Source organism: Mus musculus, chromosome 16, assembly GCF_000001635.26.
Source record: "Mus musculus strain C57BL/6J chromosome 16, GRCm38.p6 C57BL/6J".
Classification (NCBI taxonomy): Eukaryota; Metazoa; Chordata; class Mammalia; order Rodentia; family Muridae; genus Mus; species Mus musculus.
Window position 1 is genome coordinate 93,624,753 of NC_000082.6, and position 9,836 is coordinate 93,634,588.

The window sequence follows — 9,836 nt, forward strand, 5'->3', positions numbered from 1 at the left end:
CCACCACCCCTGACCTGGACCATGATTTGTGCTGACAGGTTCTGCTAGAGGATGGTCTAGCCTGCACTAGCCCAGTGCCATTCTACCTAACTGCATGGTAGACAAGGACTCTCACGAGAACACACATCCACAGGCACAGGGCTGGTGTGAGCACAGGGCTGGTGTGAGCACAAGGCTGGTGTGAGCACAGGGTTGGTGTGAGCACACGGCTGGTGTGAGCACACGGCTGGTGTGAGCAGAGGCACCTTTCAAGTTTGACTCTCACATTCCCATTAATATTAAAACGTTAAGGAAATTCTCTAACTAGGGGTCACAAAACAGACTCTTTTTTGTTTTTCAAGAAGGTCTCACTATACAGCTGAGGTCAACCTTAAACTGACCATATCATCAAAGCTGCCCTTAAACCTTCCGTCCCCTGGACAGAGTGCTGGCACTCCAGTTGGCTCTGCCCAGCTCAAGCTTCTTTTCAGGAGGCCATAGGTGGCTCTGTTTTGCTTTACAATTTTGCTTGAGGAAATTCTGAAGGCAGATGTTGTGTAACTAAGTCCATTTAAATTCACCCACATGGGAATTCTTACACAAGTTTTTTGTGTGTGTGGAGAAAAACAAAACCACTTCTCCATGTAACCTCAGCCAGAAGTTCTATTTGAAGATATGCCTTCCAAAAAAAGAAAAAAGAAAGAGAAAAAAAAGAAAGAAAGAAAGAAAGAAAGAAAGAAAGAAAGAAAGAAAGAAAAGAAAAGAAAAACAACAACAACAACAACACAGGTCTGCAGAGCTGGCTCAGTTTTCAAGAGCACTGTTTGCTCTTCCCAGAGATCCTGAGTTTGCTTCTCAACAACCACATGGTGACTCACAGCCATGTGTAATGGGATCTCTGGCATGCAGGCATATGTGCAGATAGAACATTCGTGTATCAAATAAATAATAAATAAAATCTTTAAAAACACAATAACAAAAGGACGTTGTTAGTTCAAGGCCCTTGTGTCCTATGCCCGCTGTGTTTATACTCTTCTTGCAGAAGCCTACACAGCCACTGTTTTTCCTCCTGATGCACAGAAGCACCAATAGACTTGAGCCCAGTGGGAGCTATCTGTGTCCTGCTACCCACTCTTGCCCTATACATGCATGGCATCGTTCACCAGCCTCAACCACAGACCCTCTCAGCTAATGCTGACAGGCTCTCCAGCCTTGTACTGGAGTAAACCTATCTCATTATAGGAGTATTAGATATCTTCGGTGGTGGGGGGTGCAAGCCTGTAATAACAGCACGCAGAGGCAGAGGCAGAGAGGCAGAGAGGCAGAGAGGCAGAGAGGCAGAGAGGCAGAGAGGCAGAGAGGCAGAGAGGCAGAGAGGCAGAGAGGCAGAGAGGCAGAGAGGCAGAGAGGCAGAGAGGCAGAGAGGCAGAGAGGCAGAGAGGGAGAGAGGGAGAAAGGCAGAGGCAGAGGCAGAGAGGCAGAGAGGCAGAGGCAGAGAGGCAGAGGCAGAGGCAGAAGCAGAAGCAGAAGCAGAGGCAGAGAGCTCTGATTTGGAGACAAGCCTGGTTACAGAATAAGTTCCAGGATAACAGCTACTACACAAAGAAACAATGTAGACAGACAGACAGGCAGACAGACAGACAGACACACTCGCACACGCCCGGGGGTGGGGGGAAGTAGCAACTGATGACCTCAGCCACACATGAAACAGCGAGGCTGCCCTAGGCTCTCCACTCAGCATCCTGTGAGCTAACAAGGCAGCCTCCATATTCCCAAGATGCCATTCCATGCAGAGGCAGATGTGGCAGCAGAGGCCCAGATTTTAACTGTGTCCCCTTCATTGCATACCCTCAATGGACTTCAAAACCAGGTGACCAATGAATTATTTCTCTGCTCTCCAAAGGAGTCCTACCCCGTAACCTACCCTGCAAATACACTCTCCTGTACACACCACCCCAGGAAAGGCTGTCTGTCTGTCTGTCTGTCTGTCTCCCAAGGTAGGATTCTTTAACCATTGTCCAAGCTCTTTTTTCCATAAATGCTCTATGATATGTCCATCAGTAAATATGTATCAAATACAAATTGTGTGCCAGACCCTATTCCAAACACTTGCATTGCCAAAAGGAATGAGACCTAGGTCTCCTCGGGGATTACAGAACTCAGGGGAGGAAGGAGAGAGATCCCAGATCAGAGCAAAGCCTAGCTCTGCCACCTCCTGGACAGCAGTGGGATAGGAAAACCAGGAGAGCCCTCACTCCAACCCAAGAGCACAGCAAGACTGTGCTCCCAAAAGCTGCCAGGTCTGAGAGCTCAGGGCTTTCTGAGTTCCAGATCAGAGAGGAAAGAAACAGAAGAAGAAAGAAAAACAAGGCATGCCAAGAGAATTGGGGAAGGAGGATAGAGAGAGAATTGATAGATCTTACACAAAGATAGCTTCCCTGTTTTGAAAATAACATCTCTTCCCTGTTATAGAATAACATCTGGCTCCCTTACCCATGCGACTTCAAATTCAGAGTGTCAAGAGTTCTCAGTAGGAAGTCGGTGCGATGGAAAGGCACTGGCTTGACAATCTGAGACTGAGCAAAGCTGTTAGAAGTATCCAAAGGGATGCTCTATCCTAGCAAAAAACTTCCCTGCCCAAGGATTATCTGATGAAGTTGTGTTAGTGTCCTAAGTGGGAAATTCAACACAAGTTTCAATTCCTCCTCGTTTTCTGCCAGGTCCACCTGCAATTCAAGTTCCTAGGAGTTAAGGGGCAACGTTATTTTATATGAACACCAAAAAGAACATGTACGACTGGGTAAAAAATGGAAAATGTATAGAAACACAGAAGAAGACCGAGATGCATGGGCAAGCTGAATGCATGACTGCCAGGTAGACAGCTGAGCACCTTCCTGCCAGCCTTCTCCTACAGTCTTACCTGGCTTCAAAACTCCTTAAGGAAAAAGCCCAAGATGCCAGTCATTGACCTCATCCTTTTCCTGGCTGGTTTTTACCCCCTACGTCACCCTGAATACTCTGAGTTAACAGACAACTTGACACCTTTCTTTCCATGGCAAACTTTTGTCAAAACAGCCCGAGTTCTGCAGGGCCTCCCTGTTGGTGGAGTGAGACACCACACGGTAAATAAACACCAATTTTCAGAAAAGCTTGCAAAGACTGTCCCCAGTGTGTGGGAACTGGCCCACTTGTTGGTTTGGCTTACATAGGACATGATTGCTCGGCCCACAGTTCCTCCACCCTCAGGGCCGCCCACTTCCAGGCGCCTAGAAAAGCACTTCTAGAGAGGCTGTACAGCTGCCTCCAGCATCAGAATTTGCCATATGTTCATTGCTCTCTGACTGCCTCCCTAGGAACACGCAGCCATGTCGCCCTGCAGCCGTGTGGCCCTAGTAACTGGAGGTAACAAGGGCATCGGCTTTGAGATCATTCGTGACCTGTGTCAGAAATTCTCCGGGGACGTGGTGCTCACTGCGCGGGACGAGGCACGGGGCTGCGCAGCAGTGCAGAAGCTGCAGGCTGAGGGGCTGAACCCACGCTTCCACCAGCTGGACATTGATGACCCTCAGAGCATCCACGCTCTGCGCGACTTTCTGCTCAAGGAGTACAAGGGACTGGACGTGCTGGTTAACAATGCGGGTATAGCCTTCAAGGGTAAGACATGGGATGTAGAGAGGGAAGGTGGCTTCCCCAAGCCTGGTACAATGGTGGGCTATGCCTCTCTGGCATTTCTAGGACCAGCAGCACTATACGGTGGGACTCTGAAACAGATCCCCTGGGAGAATCAGGACAGGGTCAGGCTGCAGGGATACAGGAATGAAGAGCCTCAGTGTGTTTACCTAAGTATCTCTAGTCGCCATCTCTTCCAGGTTTGCCTCACTAGGTTGTTAACTACTCTGGTTTACAGATACTTAACTGATAATGACATAAAGAGATTTAGAGGAGGAAAGAGACCAGGGGAAAGGTGTTACATTAAGATCCTGATATATACAAATTTCCCCCGCCTCACCCAGTGGTGGAGTCTTCCAAAAACAACAGAACATTGTCAGATGGACAGTGACACAGAGCTGTATGTAAACAAGACTGTACTTGCAAGTGGATCTCTAAAGCTCTGGCTTAAGTCTTTACATTTCCACTCCGCTAACTCGGTTTTCTTTCACCCTGAAAGTTGATGACCCCACCCCCTTCCACATTAAAGGAGAGGTGACAATGAAAACGAACTTTTTTGGTACCCGAGATGTCTGCAAGGAGATGCTCCCTCTAATAAAACCCCAAGGTGAGTCTGCCAGGTGACTTCCGGGCTCAGCTCCTCTCCCTCTCCACACAGCCTCTCTGCCACCTGGAGGCCTGGCTCTGTTCTTTGACCTCAATCTTTTGTGGCCATTGACTTTCCCTTTGCATATCCAACTTTCTTTAATCTCCAAATAAGATTCCAGAATCCATTTCTTCCACATCCTCAACCATTAGGGGCTTTAGGATTCCATTAATATCTGAAACATTTTGCACACGTACTGACATCCCATTGGCCACAATGGCCTGTCCCCACAAGTGCTAAGATTGTACCCAACTACATCCCTTAGCTCAGCTACACAGCAGCTCTCAGCTGTCAAGATGCACCCTGCAAACCCTTTGATGAGGCCTCTTTTCTGGAGCAGGATCCTTTCCAGGGCTTCTGTGCCTCTCTAAGAACTCCTCCCCTCCTAAAATCCTTCAGCAAGGAGATCAGGCCTTAAGCAGGGCTCATAAGACTCTGTGATGTGACCCTTCCTTCATCTGGGCTCATGTTAGCTCTCCATTAAAATAAGGAATCTTTCTACAAGATAAGCTATTATGTTAAATTTCTCATGAACTGCTCTCATACCCCAAGTCTTTGGATAGCAGGTGAATGACCGGTCATTAAATACACACCAGAATGATGAGGGAGTCCCTTTAGAAATGTGAGTCTCTGGTATAGAGTTGACTAAGTATGGCTCTCTCCTGTCTTCCCCTCTGGACCAAACCTGATGCTCATCTGGTGTCTCAGCTCACACAAACCTCAAAGGCAAAAAACCAGATTCTCTGCTACTTAACTCCTGTTCTGTGCATCCCTGTCTCACATGAAATCTTTCTGATACAATTCTCACCAGATGTAAAGTGCTGTTCTTGTATGTGCATCTCTACATGGTGATGTGTTTTTAGGCAGAGTGGTGAATGTGTCCAGCATGGTGAGTCTCAGTGCCCTGAAAGACTGCAGCCCGGAGCTGCAGCAGAAGTTTCGAAGTGAGACCATCACAGAGGAGGAGCTGGTGGGGCTCATGAACAAGTATGTGGAGGATGCAAAGAAAGGAGTCTATGTGAAAGAAGACTGGCCTAATAGTGCATATGAAGTCAGCAAGATAGGAGTGACGGTCCTGTCCAGAATCCTTGCCAGGAAACTCAATGAGCAGAGGAGAGGGGACAAGATCCTTCTGAATGCCTGCTGCCCTGGGTGGGTCAGAACCGACATGACAGGACCACAAGCCACCAAAAGCCCAGAAGAAGGAGCAGAGACCCCTGTGTACTTGGCCCTCTTGCCTCCAGATGCAGAGGGGCCTCATGGGCAGTTTGTTCAAGATAAAACAGTTGAACCATGGTGAACCCAACTCTTCCCTTTCACCCCCTTATATCCAGACTTGCTGAAGGCAAGGACATTTATAATGTAGTAACACTTCTGAAAAATAAACATAGAATTCTTTGAATGCACAGAGGTTTACAAATGTTTTTAAGTTATCCTTTATTTTGTTCATATGATTGTCTTTGGTGTATATCAGGAAGGGTGCTACACCCATACAGTGCTCTTGAGTGCCAGGAGAGACAGTGGATGCCAGGAACTGGGCATAAAGGTGTTGTAAGCCTGTTTGTGTGTGCTGGAAAAGGAGCTCTGGCCTCTACAAGAGCAGCAAGGGAGCTTCCCTGCTGAGCCATGTCTTCTGTCCTCATTTCTACAGATGCCTTTCAGGCAAAACTGCCTTCATCCCAGGCGTTTAATTAAAACAGAACTCAGGCCAAGGGATGGCACGGTGTGACTGCAGACAGTGAACATCTCAGGAGCCAAAGCAGATTGGGGATGCTTGTGCACCCTACAGTATGTGCTATCAGCTCAGGGGTGTCCTTAACAGACACTGTGTGTGGAAAGCCTGAGTCATGGCAATGCTGACACAAAACAAGGTGCTCAAAAGGAAAAGAGATCATTTCCCCTGGGGGCATTTTGAGTGACCATGAGATTACCCAACTACATGGTGCACCTTGGAAGCTCTTTCAGGAGGGTTTTATAGTTATAAAACTAAGAAAGCTATTGATCAAGGCAACCTTGAAATACTGTGAGGAGCACAGCAGTGAGACACATACAATCATCTATAGGCCCAAGAGGCTACCTGAGGACATTCTTAGTTCTTGGATTGCTGGGAGCCTGTGTTCTACCGAGTCCGGAGCTTCTAAGAGGTTTTTATTTATTAACATGAGGGGTTAGTTCAGAGTTGGGAAAGTACATGTGGTTCTATACAGATGTGTATGTATGTGTTCATGTGCACATACATGATGTGTATGTGTCCTTTTGTGTTCACATACATGATGTGTATGTGCTTTCATGTACACATACGTGATGTGAATGTGTGCTTTCATGTACACATACATGATGTAAATGTGTGCTTTCATGTACACATACATGACAGCCTCAGGGGTCATTCCTCACATTCTGGGCCCTGCTCTGATTTATTTTGGTTCTTCATTTAGTTTCAAAGTTAGGTTACTTGCTAGACTAGCAGGCCAACCAGCTCCAGGGATCTGCTGTCTCTACCTGCTTAGTGTGGGGGATAAAGTCTATGCCATGGGTCCTGGGCTCTGACTCAAGTTTGTAAGGCAAGCACTTCCCTGATTGGCCTAACTCACTCCTCAACCTGCACAATGACTTCTAGACTATTTTTTTTCTTTCACTTTTAAATCTGCTGAAATCTCTCCAACCATGGGAGAGGCTAGGAGGCATGTACTAATTTTTTGTTCACCTCTTTATCTGTTGAAAGATTTCCAACCTTGGCCAAAGACTAGGATCCTACTCAGCCATAAAGTATATGCCAGCTTGCCTGAGGCAATGGGTTGAGTCCTTAGAACAAGGAGGAGCAGGAAGAGACCATCGGCTTTCCCTACTTAATGCATGATCTGACCCAGGATGACTACGTGTCAATGTGCCTCTATCACATTGACTATCAAGTCAGGGAGATAACAACAGGATACACATCACCGTTTAAGTGTGCAAGCATTATCAGGCATGCAGGCATGCATAGGATATGGTGTCATGTCACACTGCCATTGGGGATGACACAATCCCCAGAATTAAGAAAAGCACATATTTACTGTCACCCAAGGAAGCTTCAGTGAGCATCAAGAACTACCCATAATGCCCTCTGTCAGGACCCCTGCAGTGAGCATCAAGAACTACCCATAAGCTGCCCTCTGTCAGGACCCCTGCATATTCCTCAAGGCCTCTGACAGTCCCACTGTGGACCAGTGATTTCAGGTTGAAGAGGGATAGCCACCCCTGAACACAAAGCAAGGCCTTTCATAGGTGTTCGCTGCACAAGGCTCCTCTCCCAACAGGGCTGTTCACTTCCTCTTGCTTATTTTATATTTTTGAGAACAAGTGCCAGAACATCAAGATTGAATATCACAGCCACAGAGTTCCAAGTGATAGTCTGAAAATGTATACTCCAATCCAGAGATATTTGTCCTTAATACGTGTCTTAGTTAGGATTTTACTGCTGTGAACAGACACCATGTCCAAGGCAAGTCTTATTAAAAAAAAAAAAAAAAAAAAAAAAAAAACAGAACATTTAATTGGGGCTGGCTTACAGGTTCAGAGGTTCAGTCCATTATCATCAAGGTGGGTGCATGTCATTATCCAGGCAGGCATGGCACAGGCAGAGCTGAGAGTTCTACATCTTCATCCAAAGGCTGCTAGTGGAAGGCTGACTTCCAGGCAACTAGGGTAAGGGTCTTAAGCTCATACCCACAGTGGCACACCTACTCCAACCAGGTCACACCTATTCCAACAAGGCCACACCTCCAAATGGTGCCACTACCTGGTCTGAGGATATATAAACCATGACATTCCACTCCCTGGCCCTCATAGACTTGTTCAAACCCATGAGTCTATGGGGTCATATTTAAACATAGCATAATGCAAAACGCAAACAAAGTCCTCATAGTCAATAGCAGTCTCAACAATGTTAAAAGTCCAAAGTTCAAGATCTCTTCTGAGATTCATCCAATCACTTAACTGTAATCCCCAAAAAAGACAGGAAACCAGCTGGGCAAGCTCCAAACTCTGCATCTCCATGGCTGATGTCAAAGCAGTCTTCAGATCTCCACTCCTTTTTCATCTTTGTTGACTGCAACAACTGCTTTATCCTGGGCTGGTTCCATCCCTGTTAGCAACTTTTCTCAACATGTATCCTATGGCTCTGGCATCTTTAACATCTTTGAGTCTCCAAGGCAATTTCAATGTTACAGCTTCTTGTTTCAATGTCTGGGATCCCACTTGATCTTTTGGGCTCCTCCTAAGGGCTGGTGTCACGTCTCCAGCTCTGCCCTCTGTAGCACGCTAAGCTCAGATTGATCCACTCCACTACTGCTGCTGTTCTTGGTGATCATCCCATGGTACTGACATCTCCAATACACTGGGGTGTTCCACTCCAACTAGGCTTCACCAATAGCCTCTCATAGGCTCTCTTCATGGTGCCAAGCATCAAATCCTTTGCATGATCCCTTCAGTCCTGGGCCATCAACTACAGCTGAGGCTGCACCTTCTCCAATGGCCTTCCATGACCTCTCACAGTGCCAAGCCTCAGCTGTTCTTCATGACACCTTCATGCCTTCAAAACCAGTACCACCTGGGTGACTCTTACACATTACCAAGTCCAGCCGCAGCACGAGATACAACCTTGGCTATCTCTGGAACACAGCTTCTTCGTGCTCCCAGAAAACACTTCCCAGGAGATTTTACCTCAGTGATGCTGGTCTCTTCTTAATCACTGCTAAATTCTTAGCTCCAGCTAACCAGCATCAATTGTCCCAGTAGTTCCTTCCATTCTTAACTCTAGAGCCAGAGCCACATGGCTGAAGGTGCCGAGTTCTGCTGCTGGCAGGAATTAGAACATGACCTGCTTGTACTATTACATCGTCACTGGCTTTCTGTTTTCCAAATCCTTCACTGCCTAAGCTTGGCTGTCCTGGTTCTTGCTCTGTAGATTGACCTTGAACGCAGAGATCAGCAAGCCTGTCTCATGGGATTAAAGGTGTGTACCACCATGCCTGGATCTAAATTTAGCTGGGTAGGATCTTGCCCCAAGGTCCCACTCCCTTAATGTGTTATCTCCTAGAACACAGGATTTTGCTCCATTTCACTTCCAGGTACCCCTTTAATACACGAACCATATATTTTATATTCTTTTCCTTTCTAAGCTTGCTATGCTTGTTCAAACTTCTCTTTGTGAGACTTAACCAGAGAACAGAGTCTCTGCTGGGCTTTTTTTGAAACTTCCTTTGTCAATGTAATTAATCTGAGTCTCTTCGCCTTAGCCTCAGGCAGACTTTTCAGACAAGGGCAAAAAGTAGCCACATTCTTCACCAAAATATGACAAAAACAGTCTTTATGCCACATTCTGAAATTCTTCTTTGAAATCTCTTGGGCCAGGTCAACACAGTTCAAATTACTCCCAGCAACAAAATCTTCCATATTCCTACTAGGATGACCCATTAAGCCCCATTTAAAGCATTCCACTGTGTTCCAAATCCTAAGTTCCAAAATCCACATTCTTTCAAATAAAAGCATGGTCAAGCCTATC

At 46.6% G+C, this 9,836-nt stretch overlaps 1 pseudogene; it reads left to right on the forward strand.

Moving 5' to 3' along the window:
- Positions 3,232–5,711, forward strand: Gm5678 (predicted gene 5678; annotated as a pseudogene).